At 53.4% G+C, this 9,723-nt stretch overlaps 1 long non-coding RNA gene across 1 annotated transcript; it reads left to right on the top strand.

The window, feature by feature from the left end:
* Positions 1 to 1,496: 1,496 nt before the first annotated feature.
* Positions 1,497 to 8,975, top strand: LOC130454692 (uncharacterized). Its single transcript, XR_008912554.1, has 2 exons — positions 1,497 to 2,219; positions 4,501 to 8,975. It is a non-coding gene; the product is annotated as an uncharacterized LOC130454692 (long non-coding RNA).
* Positions 8,976 to 9,723: the final 748 nt, after the last annotated feature.

Here is a 9,723-nt window from a genome sequence, read left to right as displayed (position 1 = left end):
TCACACACGTGCGCTTGACTTAATGAACCGAATGTTTATTGCTATGAAATAAATGCTGCGTTTAAAGAATTATGGCGAAGTTGTAGAACGTTACAAACTCTAATTAATTTTGGTCAGAAGCGTGCAGTGGGCTTATTTGGCCTAAAACATGTTCATTAGGGTCAATATTTTTTTCATTTATTGAGATGAATTTTCTCACATTGTGCAGCCCCAGCAGATTTCTCTTTGATACTGAAAGGGAGGGATGCTCTGTCTTTGTCTCTCTCTGTCTCTCTGTCTCTGTGTTTCTGGCTCTGTCTCTCTCTCTGTCTCTCTCTCTCTCCTCCCCCCCAAATCAGCTTCTACAGCCTGGCAGTTTTCTCCTCATCACTTTCCCACGTGCCTCTTGTGCCTTTTGGTTAAAGGTGTGGAAGATGTTGGGCATTAACACAGCCTCATGGCTGCCCAAGCATGCCTTGTTTTGTTTTCCGAGTTATTAAAGCAGGAGCCTGCCTTTGGTTGTCAGTGTGGACAATCTTACAGTAACTTGTCTTTCCTGGACTAGTCAAGAGAGACTTTAAAGCAATCAGTGATGGAGCCTCAGGGGCAGCTCAGTGGATGGAGAGCCAGCCCTAGAGACCTGGTTTTGGGTCCAATCTGGCCTCAGACACTTCCTAGCTGGGTGACCCTGGGCAAGTCACTTCACCCCCATGGCCTAGCCCTCACTGCTCTTCGGCCCTGGAACCTTGGAACCAGTGCACAGTATTGATTCTAAGATGGAAGGGGAAGGCTTCAACAACCCAGGATAGGCATCCATCATGCAGTCGCTTTTGGTCCCAGCCATTTGTGCTTGGAGGGATGCCACAGACAGCACTTCCGCCAGAGGCTCCTCCAACTTCTTTCAGGGTTAGGATGGATCAGACAAGCGGGAGGACTGCTTTGACTCTTGGAGAAGGAGGCTGGATGAGGGCTTTCGTGGACTTGCTTTTCCTGCCTTGTTTGGAGCTGCCCCAGAGGGAAGGCCTGGTCATGGCCCCAAAGGTTTCCCTGAGCATCCCTCCAGGACTTTGTTCCTAAGGAAATGGGGCATGTGGCTGCCAGGCTGCCCCTTCACACGGGGAGGCTCGGGGGAAGGCATTGGAAGGGGCTGAGCAGGGCATGGCGGAGCTCCTGGAGTGGGGGTGGCTCCGGGGGATGTGTAGGATTGGGAAGCATCCTCGAGGCCTTCAGCCTGCCTGCCCGGGGATGATGGGGATGAGAAAGGATCTTCATGGCCCTTATCCTAGTCGAAGGCAGCCCCCTTGTCCCTGCTGCCCCTTAGATGGCGCCCCCACAAACCCCCTCAGGTTCCCTGTCTCAGCCGGGGCCTCTTCAGAGTTTCTGCAGAGACCCCCCACCCCAGGGTGAGCCCATTCCGCCTGGGAGCCCGAAAAGTGAGCTGGAAGAACCGAGGGACTGCAGCGTGTCCGCAGCACAAATTAATGAGGCCGGCCGTCTGGAAGGGAGGCTGTCAGCTCCGGCCGTCCCAGCGGCTCCATCCTTTTGATGCCGCTTCTGAGGATCCAGGAAGCAAATGTCAGACTTGTCAAGGCTGTCACCGAGAACATGATCCGTGGCGCCGGGCTGCGGGCTTCAGCGACAGCCGCCTGAGGCGAGGCGAGGCAGGCGCCTGGGTCCGTGTCCAGCGTCCGGCGGGCTCCTTGGCCCTCGATCCCCAGCATGCGTTGTTCAGGGCTTCTCCTTCATGGATCCAAGAGGGACAAAGAACAGGAGTTGCTGCCCGGGCCCCGAAGGCGAGGCCCAGAGCCATTCCGTTCGGGAAAGATGCCGCGGCTTGGGCGGCCTTAGGGTGGCAGTGCAGCTCCATGGCTCCGCCCCCGAGGGTCGAGACTCACGTGGTGCCTCAGGGCTGTGCCCAGGAAGCTCCGGGAGGGCCCACACAGGTTTCAAAGGGACGTTTGAAATAAATGGCGGCCTACGGAAGGAGACGCGACCTTCTCTTGGCACCATGGAAGGAGCTTCGTCCTCGGAGCTCAGAAGACATCCAGGCAGGCCCCACGTGACCTCCCTCACATTCCACTTCCGGTCAAGCGGGAAGCACCTTCCTCCCGGCCAGGTAGACTGGGGGCTGGAGCTGTGGGTGCGGAATCAGGAAGACTTCAGATGAATTCCTGCCTCAGACACCAACTGGCATGGCCCTGGCTGAGTCACTTCATCTCTCTGCCTCAGTTTCCTCCTGCGTAAGAGAGTGATCATAAACGTACCTGCGTCGCAGGGCTAAGAATCATATTTGTAACCCTCTTTGCTGAATCGGTGCTATTACCATTAGCTGTTATTATGATTATTGAATCTCCGCCCTCTCTTCTGTCTTAGAGTTGACAGGAAGCATCAGCTCCAAGGCAGGAGAGCGGGAAGGGCTCCGCCGTGGGGGTTGTCCAGGAAATGTCCGGGCCTGGCTCTCTGACCACTGAGCCACCAGGCTGCCCCCAGTTAGTAGTAGCAAAGGAACATCTATAAAGCGCGCGAAGGGGCCGTATGGTCATGGTCGTCGGTACTAATAGTGAAGAAAAGTTCTCTCTGCGGGGCTCACCTGATCCCGCCCGGAAGTCCCGCGGCAGGTGGTAGAGGCGGTCTGCGCCTGTCAGGCGCTCTCCAAGGTGCCCCTCAGCTCCCTCCCGCTTCCTCGGGCGTTCAGAAAACTGCCCGTGACTGGTTAAGCGGCAGGCAGGAGGCCCTCAGACGGAGCCCTGGCCCAGGAGGGCCGCCCTCTGCCCCGTGCCCTGGGAGGGGACCCCACGGCGTCAGCAGGCTGCTTGGTGTGAGTGGGATGGAGCCCTCTGCCCTGTGCCCCAGAGAGAACGGCTGGCCTGCCTGCCCGGCGTCCTGGCCTCAGCAAGGGCTTCGGAAAGGCTTCCTTTGTTCTCCAGTGCCCAGCAGAGCTGCTCGGAGGCTCCCTGCAGGCCTGACCCAAAAGCAGCCGCTGGGCTCCTGCCTTTGGCCACTCCTCCCGCGTGATGAAAGCGGACCCGGACCGTGTGTCCGCGGCAGAGGCAGGGTCTGGTGAGGGCCGAGATGGGGAACCTTGTGGCGACGGAGAGCCCTTAGCCCAGACCGGGAGGGAGGAGCCCCCCCCCACCCCCCCGCCGGGCGATGGGAGAAATGCCCAGGGGCGCCGCCCACTCTGGCACCTGCCTTAGGCTCGCCCACGCCACCCCTTCAGATGGGGTAGACCCTCGGGGGATGTTGGGCGGCATCTGCGTCCTCTGGCATCGCGCCCTCCTGACTTTCCTCTTGGCCCCTCCCTGTCCTATTGCACCGCCTGCAGGCACGGAGTCTCGCGCACTTCCCGGCTTGCGCTCATCTCCGGGAGCTCCGTGCTGCCCCCTCCCCACCCCCAGAATCAGTCCCTGCTCCCCTCCGCCTCCCTCCTGTGCTCCTTTTCTCCCATCACCCCCCTCCACCCAGCAGCCCAGGGGCAGCTTCCTCCCTCCCTTCGGGCAGAGCTCTGGCTCTCTCTGGGCTCCCCATCACTGGGCTTTGGGGGAGGGATGTGGACAAGCATCCCTCGGGACTCTCCTGCTCTAGGACCTCCAGCCAGTCCAAGCAGAGGCTGCAGAACCAGTGGAGGGCTGGGGATGGGCCAGATACCAGCAGGCCGGGCTCTGGATGCCACCATGCCTGTGGAAGCCGGGTTGTGTCTGTCGTGGGACTGAGGAAGGAGAGGCCTCTGGGTCCTGTGCTCAGCTAAGCATGCTTATCTTTGGTCCTCCCTCCTGCAAGGAGGCTCTTATCTGGAAACCCAGAAGGGCTGGGAAGACAGGATGGCTCCCCCGGGGCCTCCCACCGCTGGCTCCTGCAATGCTGGCAGCATCTCCTCGTTTCTGGCTGGGGAGGGGGGGGGGTCAGCTGTTCACTTTGGACACAAGGTGCTTCGCCATCCCCAGGAGAGGAGGGGCTCGGAGGTCAGTCCCCCTCCTGCCGGGGAGAGAGGGAGGGAGGGAGGGAGCAGGAGCAGGTGAATTATGCTCCCTCCTCTCCGAGCTGAAGGTGTAGATTGTAAACCCAGGCCAGCCTGACACGCTCATGTTTCCTATTTTAGACCTGACTGATCTTCAGATAACAGATGGTGGGACAAGTAATTGGGAAATGGGCAGAGCTGTCAGCAAAATATGCTAGATGGGGCCAGACGCGATGCCTCGGCAGCGCCGAGAGTGTCTCCGAAGGGAGATTTATTATCGTACATCAAATCGTGAAAGGAAAGCGTCTGCTTTCAGCAAAACGAGAAAGAGCCCTTCCCGGGGCCCTCTGGGGAGCAGGGATGAAACCTGCCCTTTGAGATGGGGAGTAGGGCTGGGAGAGGCACCAAGAAGGCCCTCCGGAAGGTGTAGGGAGTGGCGCAGAAGCCAGTGAGCGGGTTGGGAGGCAGGAGCTGAGGCTCTCTTCCTCTCAGTCGAATTGTTAGGCTTTTGCCAGTGTCCCTTCCAGTGCATACAGCCTCTTTTTCACAATTCCATTCCACAGGAGGATGAGAATGAAGCCGAGAGAAAGGAGGGCCCCCAGGATCTTAGCCTAGAGTACAAACACTCCAGGAAGTGACGGAGTCCTTGCTGTCAAACTCTGAGAGCCTCTAATAAAGCTGTCAAGAATGGAAGCTCGTCCAGTGGCTGGATTTCTTTTCCTCGCCTTCGCAGGTATCTCTTCTTTCTTTTCACCGTCACTTTTGGCTGCAGACCCGCCATTCTGCCCTCTTCTGACATTTTCTTTAGAACCCAAAGGGCCAACTGTCCCCTCTCAGCCCAGCTGAGCTCGTGGGCCTCCTCACATTCTTTGGTGCTCATCTCCAGGGCTGGGGATTTCTGGCAAAAAGCCTCAAAGCCTCCATGAGGGAACAGCCTGCTTCTAAAGTGAACCCAGAGTACGGACTTCCAAGCATGCCCCTCAGTTTTCCATGTAGACTACGATGTCCTCCCCCATGGGACGAAGCAGCAGCCCCTGCAGAGGTTGGTTTTTTTTTTTCTCAAGCCATCGGAGCTCTCCTCTGTGGACCTGCTGGACTCTTCCTCTGAGGCCAAGCATAAAAAGCATCAGGGTATCAGTGGACAGTTTGTGTCCCAAGAGCTCCACATTCACGCCCGGTCTCCGTCTTGCCCATTAGGAACCAGAGACTAAGAGGGGCCACACGACCCACTTGAGGGGACACGGGGCAATGGGGCTCAGGCCTTGGTTCCCCCTCCGGGGCGCAGAGCTTCTTTGCCCTCCTTCCCCCAGATCTCTGTGAATACCGGACCCAAGAGAGAGGAAACTCTTCACTCGTCACTCATTGACTTTCCAAGAGGCCTTGGCTTAATCGGTCCTAGCTAGTGTTCCCCAAGACCCAATCAAGTAGTCAGAGGATCCCCAACTGCACTCCCTTCCTTTTGAGGGCTCAGCAGACACTACGGCCGCTGGCTGCCTATCCTCGGCCCCGGAGGGATTATCAACAGATTATGTGCAGGCCTGTGCAATGGCAGCCTGCCTGGTGGGATGGAGAAGGTGTTCGATGAGGCATCAGGAGGGTCTGGCTTGGGAGTCAGCCTCGGGGCCTCAGCTCTGGTTTCCTCATCCCTGAAGAGGGCGTGCTAAGGGCGCTCCCCTCCCAGGGTTGTCCTGGGGACCCCCACGAACCAGCCGGGCACAAAACCGAAAGCACCTCTGCTATCCTGAGCAGCAGAAACAGGAACAGCCGTGGGCAGGGAGAGGCTCACCAGTGACCACTCCGAGTGCTAAAGTCAAGCCAGGGGTCAGGGATGGGCCCCGTAAGCAAGGACAGAAGCCGCTTGGAGGAGAGGGTGGCGACCCCCTCTGTCTGCCCCCACCCAGCTCCCAGCCTGTGTGAGCATTTACTTTTCCAAGGCTGGATTCATTCCTAAATCAGGGCCACCATCCAGAGTCCCTATTTTACATTTTCTTTGTTCTTAGGAATCCCTAGAAATGGGTCCCTTCCAGCAGAATTTGGTGAATAAATGAAGGGGATGTGGGGATGGGAGCCCTTGACATGGGATGGGGAAGGTGGGTGTTGGGTGGACCACCTGCTAATTAGCTACTTACCTATTAGAGACAGCTTGGGATGGTCAAGGGAAGGGCCAAATGAGCTTCGATCCTGATCCAGGCCCATCAAGGTCTTTAATCCTCAAGAGGGCCAGCGGCCTGCCACTCTATTGGTTACGATTCGGGCCTAATCAAAAACGGACAGTCTCTCTGGAGATGAGACTCTCAGAAGAATTGTAACCCTAACACCTGCTCGCCAAAGCCACCTCCATTCTGTCCTGTCCCAGGATGAGAAGACCTCGTGCTGAAAGAGCTCGTGGCGATCCTGAGCCCGGGGTCCGAGGACTCCCCCAGCTGGGCTCCACGTTAGTCTTAGCTCTTCTCTAATGGAAAATGACCGGGTCTTTCAATGACATAAAAACCGTGTTCCAAGGATCCGGAGGTGGCACTAGGCTGCCTCCCAAAAGGATTCAGGGCTGTGCAAAAAGCTTAGGGCCTGATTAGACCAACTCCCCGATTTCTAGCAACTGAGGAAAGGGAGGCGCCCGCCTTGGGACCCCGCATGTGGCCCGTGGCAAAGCTGGGATTAGCTGGGAGTGAAGGGAGATGGCGATGAAGAGGGGGTGCAGAGTCCTCCAGCTCGGCTTTGTGGGTGTGTGCACACTCGCCCTCCCGTGGGGCTCTCCAGAAGCTCAGGGGCACCCAAATGTGTCCGCCAGCCTTCAGACCAAGGAGCCTCTGGGGAGCACGCCTGCTCCCCTGCCCGTCCTTCAAGCGCCCTCATCTGCTCTCTGCTTGTGGAGATGACAGCGGGGTTAGAGCGCAAGATTTTCTCTGATTTCAACGGATATAGACCTCATTTTGAAAAACAAACAAACAAACCCACCAGACTTTGCACTATAGGAATCTCTGATCTTGGAATCTTTCTCTTTCTACTTCGTCTCTCATAACTCCAAATCTTTCCAGCAATTCAAGGGAAAAGCTGGCTGCTGAGTGCTGTGCTCTTCAGCAGCCCTTATTTACTGCTGTCATTTGGGGATTGTAGGGGGAAGGGGGAGAGGCTTAGGAAAGGGGCCACACAAGGAAATTCATAATTCTATTAACCAAAGGAAGGGAAGGGTGGACCATCTGACTATTTCCCAGCCCGAGTCTTAACCCGATCCAGTTTCTGCACTAGTCTTACTCTGACTAAACGAAGCGAATCTCCAAGTTAAGTAAAGGCTCAAGTCCAAACAGGGAGCCCAGATTCTCACTCAGTTCCAGAGTCCTTGGTGGGTCAGACTGAAGAATTCGGTTGAAGGGCCTTAAGAGATCCAGGGAGTAGAGGGATCCTCAGCCAAATCACTGTCCACCAGGATGAATGGGGGGGTCCCACTCCACCTTTTCTTAATGCTAATCCAAGGCCTGCAGCTTAAGAGATGGTTATTTCAGGGAGCCTCTCCGATGCACAGCTTCGGTGTTGAGCTCCTGCTTCAGAGACAGACGGGTGAAAAACGATCCAACAACGTGCAATCTTCCCCCAGCCAGCTCTTAAACATCCAGGCTTGAGGGCTGTCAGTCGATCTTTGCAGCTTCGCTTGCTACACTACCTTCCAACTCTAGGATTCTGTGGGCTTCAGTCTGAAGCTGCTACAACTCGCTGCATCTCATCCCTCTTCATAGCCCCCCAACTCTAACTAGATAGAACCCAGCTCCAAAGGGCTGATCATTTCTGCAAGGGAAACAATGACAGGATTGATATTGAAGCCATATTGGTGCACGCCTCAGCCCAATGGCACTCGCCACAGGGCTTTCCATCGCTCCTTGCATACTTGTCCCCCTGATTCTTCTGAGATAACATAATGGGGACCATGCGTTGCCGCCATCCCACATCATGGGGAGAACTTTCGAGGCCAAGAGCTGCCTATAGGGGCTGGTTAGCAGTTTGCCTGCACAGTCTCCCAAATTTAATCCCATTTGCTCTTTCCTCCCTGACCAGAAGACCGAGAATGGAGGGCCAGCTTCTGGGGTAGGGGCAAGGGATGCATTTTCACACGGGAAAGAAAACTCCTGTGTAGAAATTGGGAGATTTATCTTATTCTATGGAGAGACCTCTCTGGCTCAGCTGGGCAGTAATCCTGGAGAACTGCTGGATCGCGCCCTGTTCCGTACTGTTGGGCTTCACTGTTTTAGGTCTTTTGGCAGGCAGAGGGTAGCTACAGCGCTAAAGGTGGGTGGAGGCTTTCATTTCCTGAGGCTCTTGCTGCTGTACATCAACAATTCTCACCCTAGAGTGCCTACTTTGCCAATGTGGGGGATAAAACTTCATCCAGGATGCTCACTTTGGGGAAAGAAATGCTGGAGGCTGAGATGGCAGAGTAAAAGCATGGCAATCTTGAACCACATTGAGAATCCTCTCTAATGAGCTTTGAAAGAATTCTTCAAAACGAGTTCTGGAGGGACAGAACCAGCAAGAGGATGGAGTGAAGCAGTTATCCTGCAGAAAACAACTTGGAAGGTAGGCAGAGAGGGGCTGGTTCACTGGGGTGAGAGGGGAGCACACCCAGCAGCAAGGTCAAACCAAGAAGCACCAGCATAAGCCAACAGCAAGCCCCCCATCCTACCCCAATGCTCCAGGTTCTGAACCTGGATAAAATAAAAGTTGAGAAAAAGGCTAGGAAAATGAGCAAGCATTCAAGAAAAACACCTAACCATAGAAAATTATTATGGCAACAAAGAGTGAGACACAGACTCAGAAGAGGAGAGGGAGATTAAAGTAGCTATATGAAAAACTTCAAAGAAAAATGGGAATCAGTCTCAGGCTCTAGAAAAGCTCAAAAAGGATTTCAAAAATGAAATAAAAGAGGCTGTGTAAAAATGAAGAAGGGAATTGAAAGCAATGTAAGAAGAAAATAACACCTTAGAAAGAAGAATATGTCAAATGAAATAAGAGGTGCAGAAATCCATTGTAGGAATATGTTTCTTAAAAAGTAGAATTAGCAAAAATGAAAAAGGAGGCTCAAAAGCTCACAGAAGAAAACAATGTCTTAAAATTAGAATTGGGTAAGTAGAAGTTAATGACTATGAGACATCATGAAAGAATAAACCAAAATCAAGATTGAAAAAATAAAATAAAATATGATATACATAATTGAAAAAAAACTAGAAAATAAATTGAGAAGAGATAATCTAAGAATACTTGAACTACCCAAAATCTATGAGCAAAAAAAATCCTGGCTATCATAATATGAGAAATTATCAAATAAAACTACCTTGATATTCTTGAACAAGAGTATAAAATAGAAAGTGAAAGAATCCACTGATCACCTCCTGAAATAAATCCCCAAATAACAACTTCCAGGACTATTATAGCCAAATTCAAGAGCTCCCAGGCCAAGGAGAAAGTACTTCAAGCTGCCAAAATAAGAATTAAAATATCATGAAGTCAAAGTCAGGATTGCCCAAAACTGAACACCTTGTACATTAAAGGATCAGAAGGCTTGAAATATGATATTCCAGAAGGCAAAGAAACTAGGTTAACAATACAGAATCACCTGCTCAGCAAAATTGAGTGTATTCTTTCCAGGAGAAAAATGGTCATTTAATAAAATAGAAGATTTCCAAGTATTCCTGCTGAAAAGACCAAACCTAAACAGAAAACTTGAACCCCAACTGCAAGACTCAAGGGAAGCCTAAAAAGGTAAATAAGAAAGAGAAAGAAAAATTAATGGACTCAAT

Source organism: Monodelphis domestica, chromosome 5 (genome assembly GCF_027887165.1).
Source record: "Monodelphis domestica isolate mMonDom1 chromosome 5, mMonDom1.pri, whole genome shotgun sequence".
Taxonomy (NCBI): domain Eukaryota; kingdom Metazoa; phylum Chordata; class Mammalia; order Didelphimorphia; family Didelphidae; genus Monodelphis; species Monodelphis domestica.
This window is presented reverse-complemented; position numbering and strand designations above follow the sequence as displayed.